A 20473-nucleotide genomic window follows, 5' to 3' on the forward strand; every position below is an offset into this window, starting at 1 on the left:
GGTATGAAGATGATAAATCCTGTATCCCACCAGGCACTCATTTAATTCAAGATTTTCTGTTCAATAGAGGCCAATGATAATATTTCAGAGAGAGAAGCAAGAACTCTGCTGAAAAAAAAAAAAAAAAAATTTGTTCCTTCAGAGAATATTTTCCTACCTCCTGGCAACCAGCAACTAATGTTCTTAATCTCATTGATTTGCATGTTTTGTGTTCTTTTTGTATTTTAAGTTCACATTATCTATTTGTACAATTAATCCTTTCAGGAACAGTGGTAATCTCTGTACTTGCATGTTGTGAGTATTGCAGTTTGAACAATATGCATTGGAGATCATATATTTCATTTTGCATATTTTTAAGGTAAGTCTTTCCCTAGTGGTAACCACTGTATGTCCTATAGTATGTAAAGGGGTAAATAGACTGAGCTTCCATGAATTTCTGAATATTTTGTATAGGTATTCAAGTGCCCAAGAAGTTTCCTGAGCATTTGGTGTCCTTAGCAATGTTTCTTCTTCCAACCATGTCAGCAAAAATACCTCTGAAATATCATGGGTTCTCTTTCTCTAGACATTGATTTTCTGGCAAGAGACTATGGGGGTCCAGAATAAAATGTAGCTTCTTCATACAAATGATATTAAAGTACAAAACATCAGACTTCTTCACAGCTTGAGATGTGGTAGACTGAGCAAAGCCATCAGGAAAATACTTTTGAGAGGATACTCAGAGCTTGGAGTCGTGTGGTGCTCTGCTCTACTGTATCCTCTCTGGGTAGCACCCAGAATGAAATTGGGCATAGAAGAAGACCTGAATGAGGGTGGCATCATTGATCCTTGAGGGAATAGTAGAGGGAGAATCCAATTTTAAAAGCCACCAAAAGATTCTTGTTTCAGGCTTAACCTAATTTTCTGATAAAAAGTTGTGAATTTTTCAAATATTCTGAATTGCAGTTTGGGTCTCACAGGCCTCTTCTTTTGGTAATTGCATAAACAACTCTCTAAGGACGCTGTTGTATCACAGCATTAATGGATTTCAGAGGTGTTCCTGAGAGACCCGTGAAATACTTGAGGGGAACAAAATTCCTTAAAAACAATTTATTTTTGTACAAAACCAAAGCTTCCGAATTTAAGAATGCCCAAGTCATGAAGTTTTATTAAAGGATAGGTTTCATGTTTAAAGCATAGCTTTGGCAGATTGTAGCTGAAACATAAAGCATATAGCATGGGGGGGACAGGACATGGCACGACAAATACATTGCATTAATAGTCAGACATAAATTAATGTTGGAGCTCTATGTACAGAAATAGATGCAAAAAGCCTCCACTGACTGCAGCAGTTAAGGGATCAAAACTTTGTCAAGGCATCAGTGGCCAGAGGACCGTAGTCCTAACTTGTTATCCATAATAAGTCTATGAAAGACTAAAAGAAACGTTGACTTACATTTATTGTCTGTTCAAGCATGAGCTTTTAACTTGGTAAACATTTCCCAAATGGACTTTTATTAATTGCCTGTTTTTCAAGTCAGAGTGCTGTACCATTTCTTCTGTTAATTGTTTTGAACAACAGCCTTTAGTTGCCTAACTACTGTATTTTGAATATTTCTTGCAACTGCTTTTTCCCATGAGACCTCTGTAAGGAGGCAGAGAGGCCACGAAAATAGGTTAATAAGAGGTCAGATAAACCTTTCAGCACTTTATGAAAGCCTGACAAAGCTTTTGGCCCATGGAAATCTTGCTATTGAGATAGTGTTGCTAAATTGTAGGAAAATACAACAAAAATACGAGTTTTTGTTTATTTGTTAACAGATTCAAAAGGTGTCATGCTCCTACGTGCTAAAATTTTTATTTCCGCATAGATTACTTATTTTTTAAACCTGTAACATTACTAAGGAACTGCATATTATGTTAGAATAACTTTATGAAGGGTGACAAAAATAATTTTGCTACAGTTACACTACAATCTCTATTTGGTCTTTCTCCCTTTTGCAGAAAAATGCCACATTTAATTACATGCCTATGTGCTGCTTTTTTTCACTGGATATCTGCCTTTTTCAATATCTGGATTGAAATGATGTTTGAGCCTATATAGTCTGTGCAGACAAGACAGCAGTTTTCCATTGGAGATGTTGTTACACTTTTACTTGAAATTTACAAGTGCAACGTGGAGCAAGGAGGAGATGGTAGAAGGAAAAGGAGTTTCAGATTAACCTGTTTCAGTTGCATTGCTCTGTCTGGGTGCCTCTGTGTTTCTGATGCAGCTCATCACTAATGGTGTTCTTCAGTTTCCAGATTCCCCACTTGGAAAGCAAAGGTAATTGCTGTAGTAAGAGCAATCCCGTGCCTCATGGGCATGAGCAGGATTATTTGTACAAACAAATTTACCCCACTGGGTTTTGCTGTTTGGATACTGTTCTGCCAACAGAGCAGTTGTATAACATACAACTGTATATATGTGTATAACAAAACTGTATGTATGTATAACATACTCTGAATGCTGATACACTACTGTTAAATTTTTTTTTCAAGGTTTTCTTAAGGGGAAAAAAAAATTAAAGACAACAACAACAAAACATGATAAACTTGATCATTTTCAGCTCCTTTTTTTCCCATACTAGCTTTGTTTGGCCAAAGCTATATTTTCACTTGCAAAAGAGCTGAAGTGTGTTAAGAATTCACTATCCCCCAGTTTGTTACAGACCTACCTGCTGAAGAGCAGCCACAGAGCTGGTAAGCATCCCTAAATTGTTACAACGTAGAAGAATATGAATTTGCTCAAACTCCCTTCTGCAAATGTCTGGCTTAAACTCTGGAAGCCTTTTTCACCTTAAAGTTTTAACCCAGGTGGAAAAATTACCATAATTTGTGCAAAGCTGTTCCCTGAGCTGCTCTCTGGCCCAGCCCAGCAGGTAAAGCATGCTGCGTGGGTGGTTGTGTGCCCAAACGGCTGCTCCAGGAGCTCTAAGTGAGCCTAGGTCTCCACAAATTTGAACCTGGGACAAATCAAGGATCAATAGGAGATTTTTCTTCAATCTATCCTGAAGGAAGATTCTATCCTCTAATTCCAAACTTGTCTTGTAAAATTTCAGGTCCATGGATTGAATGTATATTTTTCTTATTCAGCTGCTTTTTGCAGCCAGACCTCCTGCACTAGCTACAAGTAAATCACAGCACTCTAAGAGGAAAAAAAAAAAAAAAAAAAAGAGAGAGAGGGAGAGTTAGGCAGTTTTTTTAAATTGTTCTTGGGAATGTGCTGCCACAATGAACAGCAATTGTTTTATCACGGAAAATATCAAATTCCAATAGTTCAGAATGTTCTGATTTCTACTTGATTTGTTTTCCTTTGAAGAGAGGAGAGGTTTTAGAATGAACACTTCTATCAGTGAGAGGAAACTCTGATCATAAACCTATTCAGCAGAAATGAAGAACAAAGACTGCAAGAACAATTTATTCTAACGAGATCATGCGTAAGGATTCAGTGCGTTTCTGGTTCCTTTCCTGTTAACAGTAGCAGTCACACATTACAGCAACAACTGTCGTGAACCGATCTAGTTAGAGTGCTATATAGGTGTGAGACAGAACAAAAAATGCAAGGCATTTAAATAAGTGCAAATATCCATGCACGTGCTGATCGATACATGACATTTGATGAGTATCTGCTACTTCAATAAAGAGTAAATCAAGTACTGGGTATTAGATAATGGGGCTACACTGCTTCTCAGTTATTTCATCTAAAATGGATACAGCAGCTGCAAGATAGTTCTCACTGTGGAAACTGCAGCACAATGCATGTATTTTTACATGATGCAGCTCACATAAGCTGCACAGGCACAGGAAAGAAAGTTTCTACAGTACTGCATCTCCTCCTTTCTTCTCCTTTTCTGTTCTTGGCTGCAAGCAGTGCCAGCTACCTTTTCCATATTTAAGCGTTACTTCTGAATTGTGTCTACCAAACTAGGTAAATTTGAACAAGTTTTCCAGTATGTTATCAGAACAATTTTCCAGCATTGCCTAGAGGATGTATTAAGAACAAAAATTCAAACTCAATTCCAATTTAGTTTTAAAGCAGATGAACTTTCCACATGTGTGAGTTTTATTGGTTTGTAGTTGTAAAACAATGGAGTTTTCTGGGAATCAGTTTCGCTTTCTTATCTATATAACTTAAGCAAAATTAATGTTTTTTGTTTGTTTGTTTTCCTGGAGAGAGAAATATCTGATTAATTTTGTTGTGTTTTAAAGGTTTTATTTCTTCTCTTACTCTAGGTGTAATATTGGACAACATACTGTTTAATAATTCTTTTAGATATTTCATACTGGTGATGAAATAGTTTGTCAGCAATTCTAGGTGTTTTGCTGTATGAATTCATATCAGTCTAATGCAGTAAAATGGGGATGAAGAGGAGAAATGTTACAGTGTGTACTGGAGTTCTTCAAAAAGGAAATTCACTGCATTGTTGCTAGAAATGCCATGCAGCAGTATGGTACTTTATGCACTGGTTTGGTATTATATTTAAAGTAGAACTTTCTTTTCTAACATTGCAATAAATTATTTCCAACCATCCTGATAAGAGTAGGAAATAGATTAGCCTGTCTTCTAGGTCTAAATCTCATTTTCCTGTACTACACAGTTTATTAATTGGGATCACAGGCAATTGTTAAAAATGATGGTACAGAACTGACATTTTTGATAATTTACAACAATTCTGATCACCTGAATCAATCTGAATTTTAGAAGCAGAATGGGAAATAATGTCAAGTAGGTTAGATCAGAAAGCAATTATGAGATTTGCTCTGTTGCATTTATTGAGGAAGCCAAGTGAGAGCAGCAGTAGCACTTCAGCTCAGTTAGGTGGTACAAAAATTAGAGGTGAATATATTTACCATCAGCTGTGCATGATGATGGAGCTGAGTGATAAAAGCCAGGTTTGAGTGATAGGTATTTTTTGCAAACAAGCTTCCTGGTTGTTCCTGAGGTGTGTCTTTCTCCTCTGTAGTTCACTCCATCCTGGTCCACATATCAGAGTAGTGAAATGAAAGGTGCTGGATTTTATCCCAGTGTCTAGCTGAGTATCCCCCCTACTTTTCTCTAAGCTCAGTGGTAATTTCTCTCCTTTGGAGGGGGCTTTTCAATTCTTGAGGCGTTTCCTCCCACACTCCAGATACTTATTAAACATTTCTAATGAAATGTCACAGTGGCCCATTGTTTCACTCCTCCTCATTGTGGGCCTGATCCAGTACAGACTCTGCCTACTCGTGTAGCCTGAAACCAGTGAGTATCCCTATCAAGTTTAATGGAACCACTCAAATTCTTGAGGCTCACCAGATCCACCTCCAGTTAAGATTTATTTTATTTTATTTTATTTTATTTTATTTTATTTTAATTTTGTTTTGTTTTATTTTAATTTTTTCTGGGGCCTTCTGTTTAACTGGAGGAGAGTAGGAAAGAAGTTCCATAGCTGTGGTGAGCACGAGCTGACAGGAGGAGTTATAGAGAGCTTGCCAGGGATGTCAGCAGTATGGTGCAGGTCAGCTGGAGGAGACTTCAAACTCCCACTTCACAAACCAACTTCAGATAGCAGCATAACAGGGCTTCCAATTTGTAGTTGATGTGTTGCAAACTGTTTTACAGACAGTGGTGTTAAACACAGGCTGAACTCTGCAAACAGGCAACCACTGCCCTCTGTCTCTTTAGGACAAAAAAAAAAAGGGGGGGTGGGGGAGAGAATTTTAATTAATTGCCAACAACACATCGTCACATTCTACAAAATTACAGTTCTAGAATATTGTGCTCAGTGGGACCTGCCATTTCAAAATTAAAAGCTAAACCATTTACTAAAAAGCTGTCATCATGCTTGTTTAGTTGCCTAATTGCTTCATCTTTAACATGTACTCCTACCGTTACAAGCCACTTTTGCCAAACTAAATTAGAAAACATATATTACAAAGAGCAGGTGACTTTAAGAGCATCATTCTAATTACTCTCTCATTTTTCCAGTAACAAACATTGTAATTGTTATGGGCTTAGGTTTCCTGCAGAGCAGCCTAGAGGCAAACCTTGTGCACTAATACTTGAGCATAACCTTCTCTCTGCCCAGTCTCATTATTATGCAAAAAGGTGCTGAGAATAACAAAACTTGTATTTGTTTCCTTGAAACATCATCTATCAGGTTGTGTCCTTGGAGACCCAGGAAAAATGCAAACACACTAAAAATAAAAGGAACAGTTGTGTCACATTCAGCCTTTATCATCTTAATATTGAAAGCTTTGAGAGTTCAAAGTGTTCAAGAACCTATACATGTTGAGGGAGTAGAGTTTATTGGCTGCTGTCACAGAGATAACTGAATTTAATTTTATTTTCATTCTTGGAACTAATTGCAGGCATATCTAGACCTTTGGATAAGTGCCCTTCTTGTTATGAAATAAATACAAATAAATAAATAATAGTGTATAACGGACCTAAAGACAGCACTTTAGTTCCACCTCAGGCCACAGAACTACATGATGGTCTAGCTTAAATGCTAACTAATTGTTAGCTGAGATTTTCCTTGTCTGTTATAGGAATCTTAGACTATTCTTGAATTTGCAGGAAAAATGTTTTTGACCAGTGACAATATAGTTTAATGTAATTTATTAAATGCACATGAACTTTCTGTCACCTAATTTTATCATCTAATTTCATGAAGTCCTTCACTTAGTCACATTCAGTCTTCTTTAGACTTTATGAATAACATACAATTAAGAGGCACTGATCACAACCATTTCCTGTACTGTTCAAAGAGTAACTAAATCAAGTTTTTTCATATTTCTGATGCACAATTAATTTCAGATGTTTGTGTAACAATGAACCAAAATCCAGCATAACAGTTTTCCAGATTTGTTATAGATTTATATAGATTACTGGATTTGAGGGTTTTGCTTGACACAACAAATAATATACAAAAAAATAAAGTAGGGTGTAAGCATTTGTGCTGGATAACTCTCTGTGTTCTGCCATTTGAGTTCAAGGGAAACCATTGAAGCAGTTACCACCAAAGTTGTCCTCTGCTAGAAAACAAGAGTGAATGGAGATAAGGAAGGGGAAATATAAATTGCCTGAGTGGAGAATCTCTTCATTTTGCCTGGCTAAATGCATCTCATAGAGCACTTGCCATATTTTTAATAAGTATCAGCACGCTTAGCATTGTCATCTTCCTGCCCATGCATGACAAATTTGTGTATCTTATAAACTCTTTTTTATCATAAACTCTTTTATCTAAAACAACGCTCTCCTTCCAGTTTGCTACATCTCTCATCTCCTCACAGTAGTAGTTGCATGTGCCTTTGTCATCTGTGTAGCATGATATGCAGAGACCTCTCTAAATAAAACTGAGATCATCACAGTTCTTGCTTAAAACACTGTACATCTGGAGTATTTTATTCTACGTCTAGAGTATTTTAAAAACATTCTTATAGATCTTCTCTTCCTCTTCATATTACTCAAGCTTTCATTGAGTTCTGTGATCTTTAAATTATGACTTTTTAACTCCTATGTGACATAATTTTAAGATCTTCAATTTATAAAAGCTTTGATTTATTTTTTTTAAATGGAAAAAGAGACATAATTGGGTGCTTTATAAAAATGACAGCTTCATCTTGATCGAGTAGGCTGACCAAACTTTAAGCTTCCTCGCCAAGTAAACAATGCATCTTTCTTTCCACATTCATGGATGCTTTTCTGTATTTATTGTTATCTTTGCAACACTTTAATAGTTTTGTGCACAGAAAGCAAATAGTGAGGAAATAAGTTCTTTTTAAGTGTTGATAAAAAAACGTATAATTATTTTGGAAGAAAATTATTCTGATGGAAAACTGATTCTAAAATCATTTTCCTGTAATTGGTTTTAAAGTAATAGGTTCCTTAATTCATTTTATTCTCTGCTTCGCCTCTCAGCCTTTCCTTTTGAAGATATTTAGAGGACTTTGAGGGGTTAGAGGACAGCTGGTTCTCTTCCTTTTTCTTCCCCTTTGTTTTCTTTCTGTTGTTTTGTAGCTGAAAGTAAAAGGGAAGCTCAGACAAGTTTGGAAAAAGAAAACTCTTTAAGGTGGTGTGATTTCTTTTTCTAAAAAATACAGAAAACAGACAAAGATGACATATTTTGAAGACGTGACTATTGTTTGAAACTCTGTATATATATATTTGCATATATTTTTATATCTATATACTTTTAATCACTAGGTATATTCGGTGTTTTCTTGAGATTTTTTCTGCAGCAGCAGACAGTTCAGCTAATTATGATAGATCAACATGTCACATTACGTGCAGATTGTAATTCAGAGAGGTGTTAAAATTCTGAAGATTATGTCAGACGAGGAATCCAAATACATCTGTGCGTGAATTTATCTTGCCAATAATTCAATGAGTTAAAAGGGAGGAGTTACCCATCTCTGTATCAGTCTTGTGTTCAGTGAAGTTAAGGAACAGATTTTGAGGGGGTAGACTGTAAGGAAAAAGGACATAGCTCTACCACTTTTGTCTCGGTAAATACTGCAGCTCTCGTATTAAATTATGTGTAATCGTGTAAAACAGCTAGGCTCACTTAGGGAGCTTCTTGGTGATACCTAATTATTACTGGCATGTACTTCTGTGTGTGCACACAGACAGCAAGGGTTTATCATGACCCTTTTACTCAAAACTGATGGTAGTGATGCAGATCAATACAAATGTGTTTCAGCCATTCCATTATCCCAGCATCACAAAGGCCAGGCATTCTGTATAGTACAGAAATATTTGAGATGTGGTTTGGAGGTTAATTATAATTAAATGCTTTGTAAAACAAGTAGTTAATTATAATTGTTATCTTTCCTGTAAAACTTAGCACCTTTGTTAGTGTTTCTAACTCTACAAGTTATATAAATGAATAAATAAATAACACTGAAGAACCTGAAAAAATAAAAGAACTAATTTATGCTGAAGAGCATGTAGCTGTTCAAATCCAGCTGCTCAGGACCACATGCATGCAAAGGTGTTGGTATCTACTGGGTCTTGTGTTATCTTCCTTTAATGGGTACAAAATTTACAACAGTTTTAATTATAACCAAAATCTGGGTGTACTTTGGTCTCAACACTGTATAGGATGCTTCTTGCCCAGCTGGTACTGAGGGGTTTCTAGAGAAAGCCAGGTATAACAGCTTTGTGGGGGACTAGAAATTGAGACAGAACTAGAGATGTTGAGGCACCTGGTGGCTGATTCTACAGAATACACCAGGAAGAACTGGGATCACTGCACTGGCAAATTGTAGGGATATGTGGGGTAAATCCTAGGTATCAGGCCAAGTCCATTCTGCTACTCGTGAACCAACTTGTTTTCTGCAGTTTGGCTGCAGAGACGTTTGGACTATGAATGTGAGCCTTATGATGATGGATTCCCAGTCAAAGTAAAGATGAAGTTATCAAAGGTGCTTGATAAATTGATGCGTTCATTTATCATACAGTTCTCCAATTTATCACATGGGTAAACAACAAGCTGTGAGTGATGACAAAGATTTTATTAAGAATTATCTCTGGTAAATAAACTTTTTAGGAAGCCACATTATTTGAAAACATTTCCATCAAATGTGAATAAGCAAAGCTTCCATTTCTGGTACACAAATTCTCCTTCCCTGGGCAATCTCTGCTCCGTGATGCACACCAAGATCTCAGAGATAGATCTGATTTCCTTTTGCCACTGAATATGAAGGACAAGACAAGGCAAAAGTTTATTCAGCTACAGTAGCATTCAACACAAACACAGCTTGAAGTGTAATGGCAGAGTAGTAGATGGGTAGATGTGCACTAATATCGACCTTCTTTCTTTACCACAGGATTATTCTGGTACTGCGTGGGCCAAATATGCACTTCATGCAGGTAAAAGAATCACTTGAGACTACTTCAGACTATATTTTGATAGTCCCAGGGAGAGGCTTTGTTATTGAACCTTATGGTATTGAGTGGTACCTCACCTTATCTGTACACTAGACTTGGCTTATGTCTCTGTGACTCATGATGGGAATTGCCAGCACAACCTGGGGAAAAATAAAAAAAAAAAAAAAAAAAAAAAGGAAAAGGTGATTGTGATTTTAAAGTTGCTTTGTATTGTTGGAGCAGTATAAAATGGCTTGTCTGAAGGCTGAGATCTAGTCCCCTGTATCATGATAATTTAAGATCTATAATTCTTAACACTGTTTATGTCAAGGAGAATTTTCAGTCCTTCCTTCCAAAGTTCATTATTTTTGTTGTTTTGGTTTTAATGGCAAGATAGGATTAACTATGCATGTCAATTTTTTTAACATCAGTAGAGCAGATCTAATTTTACCTAAGCAGTTGAGGGTCTGACAGATCTGGTGACCTTTTATTACAACGTCATTTACAAGTATGATTAAATTATTCACCATGGCTGAACTGATACCCAGATTAGATATATTTTTCTCATGAGGCAGTACAAAATATACTACTTTACCCTTCGCTGCTCACTCTCTGCCCAGCGTTTTTGAAAGAAGATTTCACATTTCATTGTTCACTTCAGCTAAGGTGACCCTGGTCTGGGTAATTTATTCCAAGTCAGTTTAGAAAACTAATTTCTGTGGGAAATGCATATGTTTGTGCTCCATTCTTGGGATTTAGGGTGTGATCCTACAATCCCTTTGCTCTTGACTTCCTGCAGAGTTTGTTTAGCTGTATGAAGAAAATGTGTGATGTTGCTAATATAAGAATCCAGACAGTGCAAGCGGGCAGAGGAGATGGGCTGCAGCTTTGTGAGAAGCAGACAGAATAGCATTTAGGAGTTGTTATCACTTATGGACTCACACAACTGTGTTTGAAATATAGCTACAATGTCACTCTGATTGTGAAACTGTTTTAGCTTTTCCACAGTCTTGGATAGAAAGGAGTCAAAACTTTGGGGAAAACTCTTAGCACCCTCCTGCTGTCTTACATTAGAGTAACAGTGCCAAGCTCTTCTGGGTTTGCTGACTTCCCCGAGCTGATGAACGTGCACTTGTCATATGATGTGTCAGGGGCTGCAGATGACACACTTCTTCCATTTGGTGCAGCTCAGATGTCAACTGTACCTCTATCAGTGAACAGAGTAAAAGATATTATTGCAATTTGGGTCAGTTCCCCCAGATTTTGCTAGAATATACACAGATAAATTTGGGGGTTCACTTGAACCTCATAGTTAAGATCCAAAAGTGATCCCTGTGCAATTTGATTGCACTCTGTTTTGTATAGTACTGCCAAGAGATGAGACCATTAATTGTCCTCAGTGTTCCGATAGATAACCCCTTTATCCCTAATTTACACTGTGAGCCTTTATTTAAGGTGTGTGGTTTTGTCCATGTATACTCTCAAAAGACATTTCTCTCTCACACAGGTACCTTTCTGCACACACTGTATTTCTAAATGCCTTTATGAAAACCAGAGTTGCAACTTGCTGCTACTGCAGAGGTGTCAGTCCTAAAGATTTTTTTTTTTCCTGGTGTGTTATTTTCCCCCATTCTCTTATTTGAGCAAACTGCTCTGTGCTCCATTTACATCCATTAATGTGAGAAATAGAAATGATGAAGAATAGTACAGACCCTTTCTTCTGTGCTGATTATTGTTTCTAGATGCCTTCAAATTTTTCAAGGCTCTGAGTAAAATTGCCTCAAATTTGGGCTTTTCATTGGTATTTAAAACCTTCTAGTTCTTATTTTATAACAAAAAGAAAACTACAAATTATTTCCATTAATATTATATGTAGAATCATATTTAAAATATCATAGAATATTTTGTCTGGAGAAGAGGAGGCTCAAGGGAGACCTTATTGCTCTTTACAGCTACCTGAAAGGAAGGTGTGGGGAGCTGGAGGTCAGCCTCTTCTCACAGGTAACTAGTTATAGGACTAGAGGGAACGGCCTCAAGTTGTGCCAGGAGAGATTTAGGCTGGAAATTAGGAGACATTTCTTTTCAGAAAGAGCAGTCAGGCATTGGAACAGGTTGCCCAGGGAGGTGGTGGAGTCACCATCCCTTGGGGGTGTTTAAGGAAAGTTTGGACGTGGTGCTTAGGGACATGATTTAGTGGGTGATTATGGTGGTAGTGGGATGGTTGGACCAGATGATCTTAGAGGTCTTTTCCAACCTTAATGATTCTATGATTCTATATTAAAAGACATATTCAAATTATATTTTAATCATATTAAAATCATATATAATTTTATTCTGACTTCTAATGACATTTTGTATGTCAAAATATATGCAAAGATTTTGCTCATATAAATTCAATTTTTTAATTATTATTTCTTTAATCTTTCTCAAAGGTAAATGTTATTTTGTCATTATTTTTAGTATTGTTTATCCTGGGCCCTGTTTCTTCCCAAAACAATTTTTAGAGCACATATATTAGACAAGCTGTGAAAACATGGAAAATCAAGGATATGGCTTATAGTAAAATCCTTCGTGTTTTGATTGTTATTGTTGTCATGAACGTGTAGATCAAAGATGGAAGCTTTATTGCCAGAAAGCATTTCTTTAGGTTGCCACCTAACAGTATGCAGTGACCTAGCAGAGCTTGTAGGGAAAAAATCACTTTCAAACACATCACTCAGTGTGATGAAAAACATTACGACTTATTCTGTGCTAAGAGTTCCAGGTTTACAAAAATAGGTAATTCCTAAAGAACTGAGGAAACTGAGTGTTATTAAAATCTACAAGATACCTTAGAAAGTCTGGCTTCCAACATCTGTGCTAATGTTACAGTTAAGAATGTCTGCTGTGTTTCTATTCATTACCTATATTTTAAGTATTTAAAACTACCAATTACTATAGAAAAAAATTATATAAGTGGTTTTGTTTGTTTGTTTGTTTTTCTGTGTTTTTTTTTTGTTTGGTTTTGTTGTTTTTGCTTTGTATTTTGTTTTGTTTTATTAGCTTTAGAGTTTCAACAAAGACTCTTTCTTACAATAATTTTTCTGCCTCTTTCATCTTCTAATTAAAGAGGCACCATCAGGAAATTTGGACTAATCTAGTCTAAAATATTATTGCTGTACATTAAAATATAGTGTGCTTGGTACAGACCCAATAATCTGAAGAGAATTCTGACACTGTAAAACAAGCATAAAAAGGACGAGAAAATCAGAATGCAGTCTGAGACACATTCCGGAAAGAAAAGAAATGGTTGAACAAAGACATCTGAAATCTCTGCAGAGAATTCAAAGCAACAGCTAGTTTGGAGATTAACGTCAGTTCTATGTACAGGCCAGCAAGATCAGTCTTGTCTTCTTTAGTAAAAAATGTCTGGCTGAGCAACCTACAGAGCTCTACTCCAAATAGTTTCTGAGGCTGGCCTTTTCTTAGCAAGAGTCATCTGAAATAAAGGGAGGTAGAAATTTTAAAAGAGAACAGGGGATTTATCCTCGTTTGCTAGGCAATTGTGCCAAAATCCAACTTGGTGGTCTTATGAATTGTTCTTCATTTATATAATGCCCTTTCTAGAGTAAGGTGTTTATTGGTTTGGTCTCTAATTAGAGGAGTTTGACCTAACTCCTGCAAGACCAGGTCAGTTTTTCAGCTCAATAAGAATTTTTCTTTGCCTGATCCATATCCAAACTGTAAGCTGAGGTTTTCCTTTTTTTAAGAGTTCAGCAGTCTTTAATTTCTCTCCCTATTCACCATTTCTAGAACCTGGGTTACTGGGTGCCCAGATATGGGAATATGCAGTTGATTAACTACATTTGACTGGTGTTAAAAGATTCAAAGTATTAGGATTTTTCATACCTATACTTTTTAATTTAGTTGTGCCAATTAATTTTTATTACATTTGCCTCCTGGAGAAGACTCTCCTTTTCACCCTACAGGAATAACTACTTTCTGAATAACAAGGGTTTGTTTCTGCTCTGACTGAAATCAATTGGTGTAATGTGCTGACCTTCCAAAGTCTAAAAAGCAGTGTAATAAATCTGAAATCAAGACTCCCTATAGGAAGAGGTCCTTTCTGATTTATTTTCCAGGTTGTACTGGTACATCTGGAATGCTTAGGTGACAATATATTTCACATGCCCAATTCTGTTCAGACACATAACAGCAGATGAAATTGGCTTGGTTTCACGTAACAGAAAGTGATGGTATGAAAAGATAAGACCATTTATTGGATAAATTGGAATTGGAGCAGAGGAGACGTAGGAATCTGTGACTCACCTACTAGGAACACACATTCACATCTCATATCCAAAAAAAATATCTTGATAGAGTTCCCTGAGTACTGAAGCAACAATTTTTAGTCTTATGCCAGATCAATTTTTTTAGTAGTGTCTCTTTATGGCTCAAATGATTAAAAGCATACAAGGACCAGAGATATGGTGTTCCCTAATTTACCAGTTTTCCTTCGTTCACAGAAAGGAGTTGGCACTTTGAGAATGGCAGCACTAGGTCTCTCATTTCCTCTACATTTCATGTCACTGACCCTATCCTGCTGGAAATTGTCCACACCACATAGTTTTATTCTCAGTCTAACTCCATGGGCTGCTTTAACACTAATAAGAGTTCTAAGAAGGGAAAGTAATTAACTTCAGGATAACATGCTCCATGTGTAGCAGTCACATCCACTTGTAACAATGCAGATATTCAATGCTGTGTAGTCAGCGGCAAAATTCACTAAAATATAGTATTGAATTACCTTTACAATAACCACAACTTAAAAAAAAAAAAAAAAAAAAGAGAGAGAGATGTTTTTCATGAAGGTGGTTTGAATCTTGTAAGAAAGCTTTTTCCCAGATTTCTTGCCTCTAAGAAGGCCATACTGATAGCATTTCTTGGGCCTGGCCAAAGACTTTCAAACTTTGAGTTGTGAGCAGCCTCCTCCCAGCTGTATCCTGTGGTAATTAGTCTTCCATCACAGCACCGGAGCTATCTTTACATTGTTTTATAAGCCCTGTTTCTTTTGACACTATCTAAGTTTGTGTCAATGCGTTTTTTTATTGCCTAGTGTAATCTACTTTCCTTGGGATCTCATGTAATTTGTGATTTCAACCTCTTTTCTTTCCTTATGAGACTCACCAGCCTTTTATTCATTTATCTGGATAAGTTGCAGAGAATCTCATGCATCTCAGTGTGCTACTGCTTCTCCCTTCTGAGCGAAGGACCAAGAGACACCCCAATGAGTGCCTGCAGGTCCTGAGGAAGTTAGTGGATATTAGAGCACACATCTTTGGAGATTTAGCTCATTGAAATGCATACAGGTGGCCAACTGCATATTATTAGTACATCAGCCCCCAGCCAGCTAAAACAAAAGTTACTGGTAGCTGGTTTTAGGGAGCAAACTGTGTTGGAAAGGGACCAGAGAGTTTTGAGTGAGAGCACAGAGTACAGGTGGGTAATCACATGTGGATGAATGTGTGGACAGAGAGAGGAAAATACAGGAAGTCCCTTGCAAACAACAACACCAAAAAACACACACACACGCATACAAAAAAAAAAAAAGAAAAAAGAAAAAAAAAAGAAACGCTCCATGACTCTTTCTGCACATTTCAAGACTAATTATTATAACGAGGTCATGAGCAAAATGTGAAGGTTAAGGTCATTCGTGATTATTCATTTCTAGGCTTAGCCATGTTTCTCATACTGACTTAACAATTTTGCCTTTAGGCCCTGGAGAGCTAACCCATAGGTCCACCTTTACTAGCATGAACAGACAGTGGGTACTAGCACTAATTTGGCTTCTGAATATGCTTGCAGATCCTTTATAACATTATATCAGAGGTGAATAACAATGCTACTTCCACTCTGAGTTGAGAAAACAGCCTGAGGGCTCAAGAGCACCAACCACAAGTTAAGACTAATGTAAATCTTATCATAAAAAATGTAATACAAGATAAATCTGGTCTGGCCTTGGCTTATTTATGACTGCATTGCTTAAAATTTGTAAATGATATTCAGTGAAGTGGGAGCTGAATTTCCTCTCAAACCAGCTTCTTTCCATATTGTGTTACCTAGTGGGGACTTCTTAAGCATCACTTTTATCAATGTATAAATTAAATATAATCTTTTTCTTTCAACTTGTGCGTTCTTAGTCCTGAGAAGGATTTCTGAACTTTTAAAATCTTTTAGTTACTTTGAAAATCAAATACGATTTACAGGCAAAGAAAAGATCAACTGTAGTGAGTTCAGATTCTCATGTAAGAAGAGCAGAAACCAACTAATTTGTTGCTTGTATTGCCAGATACGAGCTGGTAGCTGGTGATGCCTATTCCCTCCCTCCCTTTATTCTAGCATTTGGTGTGGCAGTGAATCACTAGGTAGATCGATCAATCCAAGCTACTACATTTTAAGAAGTGTCTATACCATTCTTCACTCCATTTGTCATTAGCATTTCATCTGCTCTCATTGCTCTCATTTTGACTTCTTTCCAAGTAGAAAGAGACGTATTTTTCCCCACTACTATTCCTGCCTTAGCTCGTTCAGGCCCTTTACCAAGCTGCATTATCCATTCCTTGTTCTCACGTGCTCTTGAAAGCGTGGTGACCATTTGATAGTTGCTGGATACGGCTTTCTGGGGGCGGTCTGCCCAGCACAGAGTGCAGTGCTGCTACCTACTCTCATTTATATTCCTCAAACAGCTCACTGTATCTGAGAATCTTGTTTGCTTTCCTCCACTGAGCCTCTACAATGAGCAGACAGCTTTAGGGATTTTTCTGTAATCACTTATAAATCTCTTCCCTGGTCAGTATTCTACTGCACCTCCCCATTGAACAGATACTTCCAGTTTCTATTACTCCTTTATTGTTGGATTTGAACTCAGTATTTTATAGCAATGATCTGCAACAGATCTTTTGGCATTTCAGTTACTGAAAGGTAAAGGATTCATTGTATCCCATTTTTTTTCCCAGTGCAACTCTTCAAGTCCATTGGTAATGAATAAGATGGAGGAAACCTGTCAGAAAAGAAAATTTATCACAAAAAAAATGATATTGTTTTTGAGAGGAGGGCAATATTTCTTCTTATGTCAAAAGCTCATTTAATCTTTTTTAAGATTAAATTCCTGATTATTCATTTCAGGAATGACCTTCTAATTCATGTCAGCAATTTTATTCAAGGGTCTTCCAAAGGTATTTGTGTGTCTGGCTTCCTTGGCTCCTTTATAGAAAATTGGCAGGAATTTATTCCAGAGGCTGGTATCCCTCTTGAGAGATGTCTCACTCTAAAACTGAAGTGCTATACCTCTGGCACCTCCTGTGCGTGATGGCAACCATAAAAAATGGGTCCCAAAAGGTTTACCTTATGCAAAGGAGCTAAAACTCAAACCTATTATTCACAAATACTTTCTTTTTAAAATTCATTTAGTATAAGCAAATGAACACACTCTGACTGCCATACGTTTTCTGTATTCTGACCTGACTGGAGTGCCATCTGAAAAGCTCTTAAATCAATGTAGTTCTGATGCATTTATCTTATATGAAGAGATTAAAATAAAATAAAACACCTATGTGTGAAAAAGTAAACTGCCTGGGTCAAGAACACCTGTAGTAGCAAACCAGCAGTGACAGACATCTTTGTTGTGATTTTTTAGAAAGTACGGTACATCAATCACTCTCTTCAGCTGACAGTTGACAGAGAGAATTATGAATTCTTTGCTGATACCTTCCCACATAAAAGAAGGCCTTTAAAACTGAAAAGGGGAATTGCCAAAGGGATACTGAGGGTAATGAACCATGGGGACCAGATTGGAATGAGAACTGGGGAAGAAAATTCTGTTTGCTCTTCACAAGCAGCTGTGGCATGCACTCTTCCTTGAGGGCAGAAGAAAGCACCAGCTAAGAAGAGCAGCCCAGGATTCCCCCCCATCAAAACAAACATCTGACGATAATGAATGTCCCCATGTCCTGATCAAACATCACCCCTGCAAACTGCTCAGTCATGGAAGAAATGAGTTTGTTAATCCCAATTGAGAACATTTCTATCTAATGGACTTCCAAGCACGGATTCTTTAAGCATGGTAGCATATTTTTAGCTTTCTCAACTTTTTTTTGTGAGAAATCTGTTTGCAAAACTTTTTCATGCCATTTCAAAAGACATTTTATTGTTTTATGAGTCCAAGAACTGACATTTTCCAGTGGTGAGATTTTCAGTATGCTTTTCGGTCAGTTCCATGTACAATTCATTTACAGCTCACTCCAGTGAAAGATGACCACTTAACAGAGTGACCCATCCAGCTCAGAAAAAACATATTCTTTTCTCTCAACTGTAATAAAAATGATGCTTCATTTGCTTTTAACTTCTACACAGTAAGAGCAAGTCCAACTTGTTTTTGTGTCTATATCTTTCAAGAATGGAGAGCATTTCATTTCTTCCTCCAGTGTAAGAGTGTTTATGACTCTATGGTGAGCTCTATTGAGTTCAAGATCCTGTTAGAACACCATTTTCTGGGTGATTTAGATGTGTAAGCTTCTCTTTAAACCTTTCTTCTAGCACTATTGACAAGAAAAGGAGTCTGTGGTGTAGCTCATAATGCTGGTTTCTCATTCTCATGGATCCTTCCTGAGTTTTGCTTGTTTCTGGATAAGGGTTTTTGTTTTCACTTTCTGCTGGCCTATTCATTGTGTTTTGTTAATTGTGTAAAATGAATTATGGGTAGTAAGAGTTTTGACTATGGCATGGTCTTGGGTTATTTGTTTGATACTAAATTAAATTGAAATTACCAATTAAATTGAAAGTCTATAAATAACAGAAACTTACTGGAAATGAAACAATTGTAAAGGTAAGACAGTAGGAGTTATCCACGTCCAAAGTAACCAAGGGACCAGCAGCCACTACTGCAGGATGATACTACTTTCAGGCACACACAAAGTCAGCAGGATTTGTGCTAAGGCTGAGATCAAAAAACCCCAGCACTCCTGCCCAGGTGGCTGCGCTCCTGTTGGGGTTTCAAGGCTGCACTTGGCAACGTGAAGCACCATTTCAAGTCTTCTCCTGGCAAGCTATGGAGCTAAACAATCCCACTCACAATTCCACAATCCTAGCCTGTCCCTACTATTTGCAACAGCCAGTGTGAAGCTGCTCACACAGCATCACAGCTGCACATCCCCAGCCATGTCATGGTTGTGTCTCCTAGGGTTTTCATGTAAATCAGGTCTGCTGCCTATAAGAGGGAAGTTATAAGAGCAAGAACATTTTTAATTGTCTTATATTATCTTCTTGATGGACTCCTCTTAATTATAAGTAATCTTATTAAATGTAGTAATAATGAGGTTGCAAGTAAGCAACCTGTAACCTAAGGAAGCTGATATTTGCAAGATGAGAATTCATCACCGAAAAATAAAAAAAATAATAAATAAATAAGAATAAGAATAAGAGAATCAGCTATGTGTTTGCCAAATCACATCTTACTGTTCCTAAGGTGAAAATTCAACGTTAAGGGTTTAAATTTGTATTTTCTTCTTTTTCTATGTCAGCATAGGAGGAAAGGAAAAATTATGCAGAAGAATGCCAAGCAAAGGGCATAACAAGCTGCTGCATTTCTCATGTCACAGACAAGAAAAAAAGCCCTTTAGATTCTTTCTTTGAGTCTTTCTTTTTTCTTCTTATGCCACTTTCTCTTTGTTTTGCATGATGATGCACTTACGAATTCCCTTTATTTCTGTAGGTAAGTAAAAGATTAAATTCAATTAAAAAATATAAGTCACCGTCTGTCACTACTATGGGAAGACAGAATCACAACATATCCGGAGAAAATTGATTTGAAGTTGCAACAGCAGCTCAAAATACTGGTTTGTTTGTGTTAGTTTTCTTCCAGGATTTTCTGAGGTGACAGACAGACACGGCAGAGCACTCCAAAACTGCTAAGTAGTGACAAAACTAATATTTCTTATTTTAAAACATCACCGTTAGTTTGATTAGACTGTCTGTTTTTAAGATGAGTCATTTAGTTTTTGACTGGCTTCAAATGATGCTCTGTGCATTCTTATGGAGGCCATAAAAATGTTTGGGTTGGCAACAAGTGCCAGGTAGTCCCAGACAGCCCTGCAGCACTGCTGTGTGCCGGTCAGCAGTGCCATCTCCCCAGCTCCTGTGCTGAGAACGGGGACTCCTCAGTGCATGGAGCAGGGATGTACAGGTACTTTCATAGACGTTCTTCATATGCATTGTAAATCTGCTCTGCAGCTGGTAGAGGGAGAAAACTGCCTGCCTGCAGTTTTCTGAGAGAACATAATTTTGGCCACAAATGTTTGCATTCAGATCTCAGGCTGAATGTGCTGGCAAAACTAGGTTTTAATGGGGTGCTTGAAACAAATTGCAGAAAGACTCGTTGCAACGTTTGGATCTTTGCTTTTTGCATCCATAAGAGGATGTCTCAGCTTAGCTCTTCCCCTTTGTTATTAGTTGACATAAGAGAAAGAAAACAGTTTACCTAAAAATCCTTCTTGTTGCTGCAAAATGTAATTTTAAACACAACATTTTGTCTTTTGGCCTGTTCTGAGTGCTAAGGGAGGGACTGGT

At 37.1% G+C, this 20473-nt stretch overlaps 1 long non-coding RNA gene across 1 annotated transcript in view; it reads left to right on the forward strand.

Annotated features, from left to right (window-relative positions):
* The window catches only part of LOC121079099, a 72585-nt gene extending 62637 nt beyond the window's left edge, over nt 1-9948 (forward strand). The window contains exon 3 of the long non-coding RNA XR_005824875.1: nt 9832-9948. This is a non-coding gene — a long non-coding RNA (uncharacterized LOC121079099). The remainder of the gene's footprint in view (nt 1-9831) is intronic.
* The last annotated feature ends 10525 nt before the right edge of the window (nt 9949-20473 follow it).

The sequence above is a fragment of the Cygnus olor genome, chromosome 16, assembly GCF_009769625.2.
Source record: "Cygnus olor isolate bCygOlo1 chromosome 16, bCygOlo1.pri.v2, whole genome shotgun sequence".
Lineage (NCBI taxonomy): Eukaryota > Metazoa > Chordata > Aves > Anseriformes > Anatidae > Cygnus > Cygnus olor.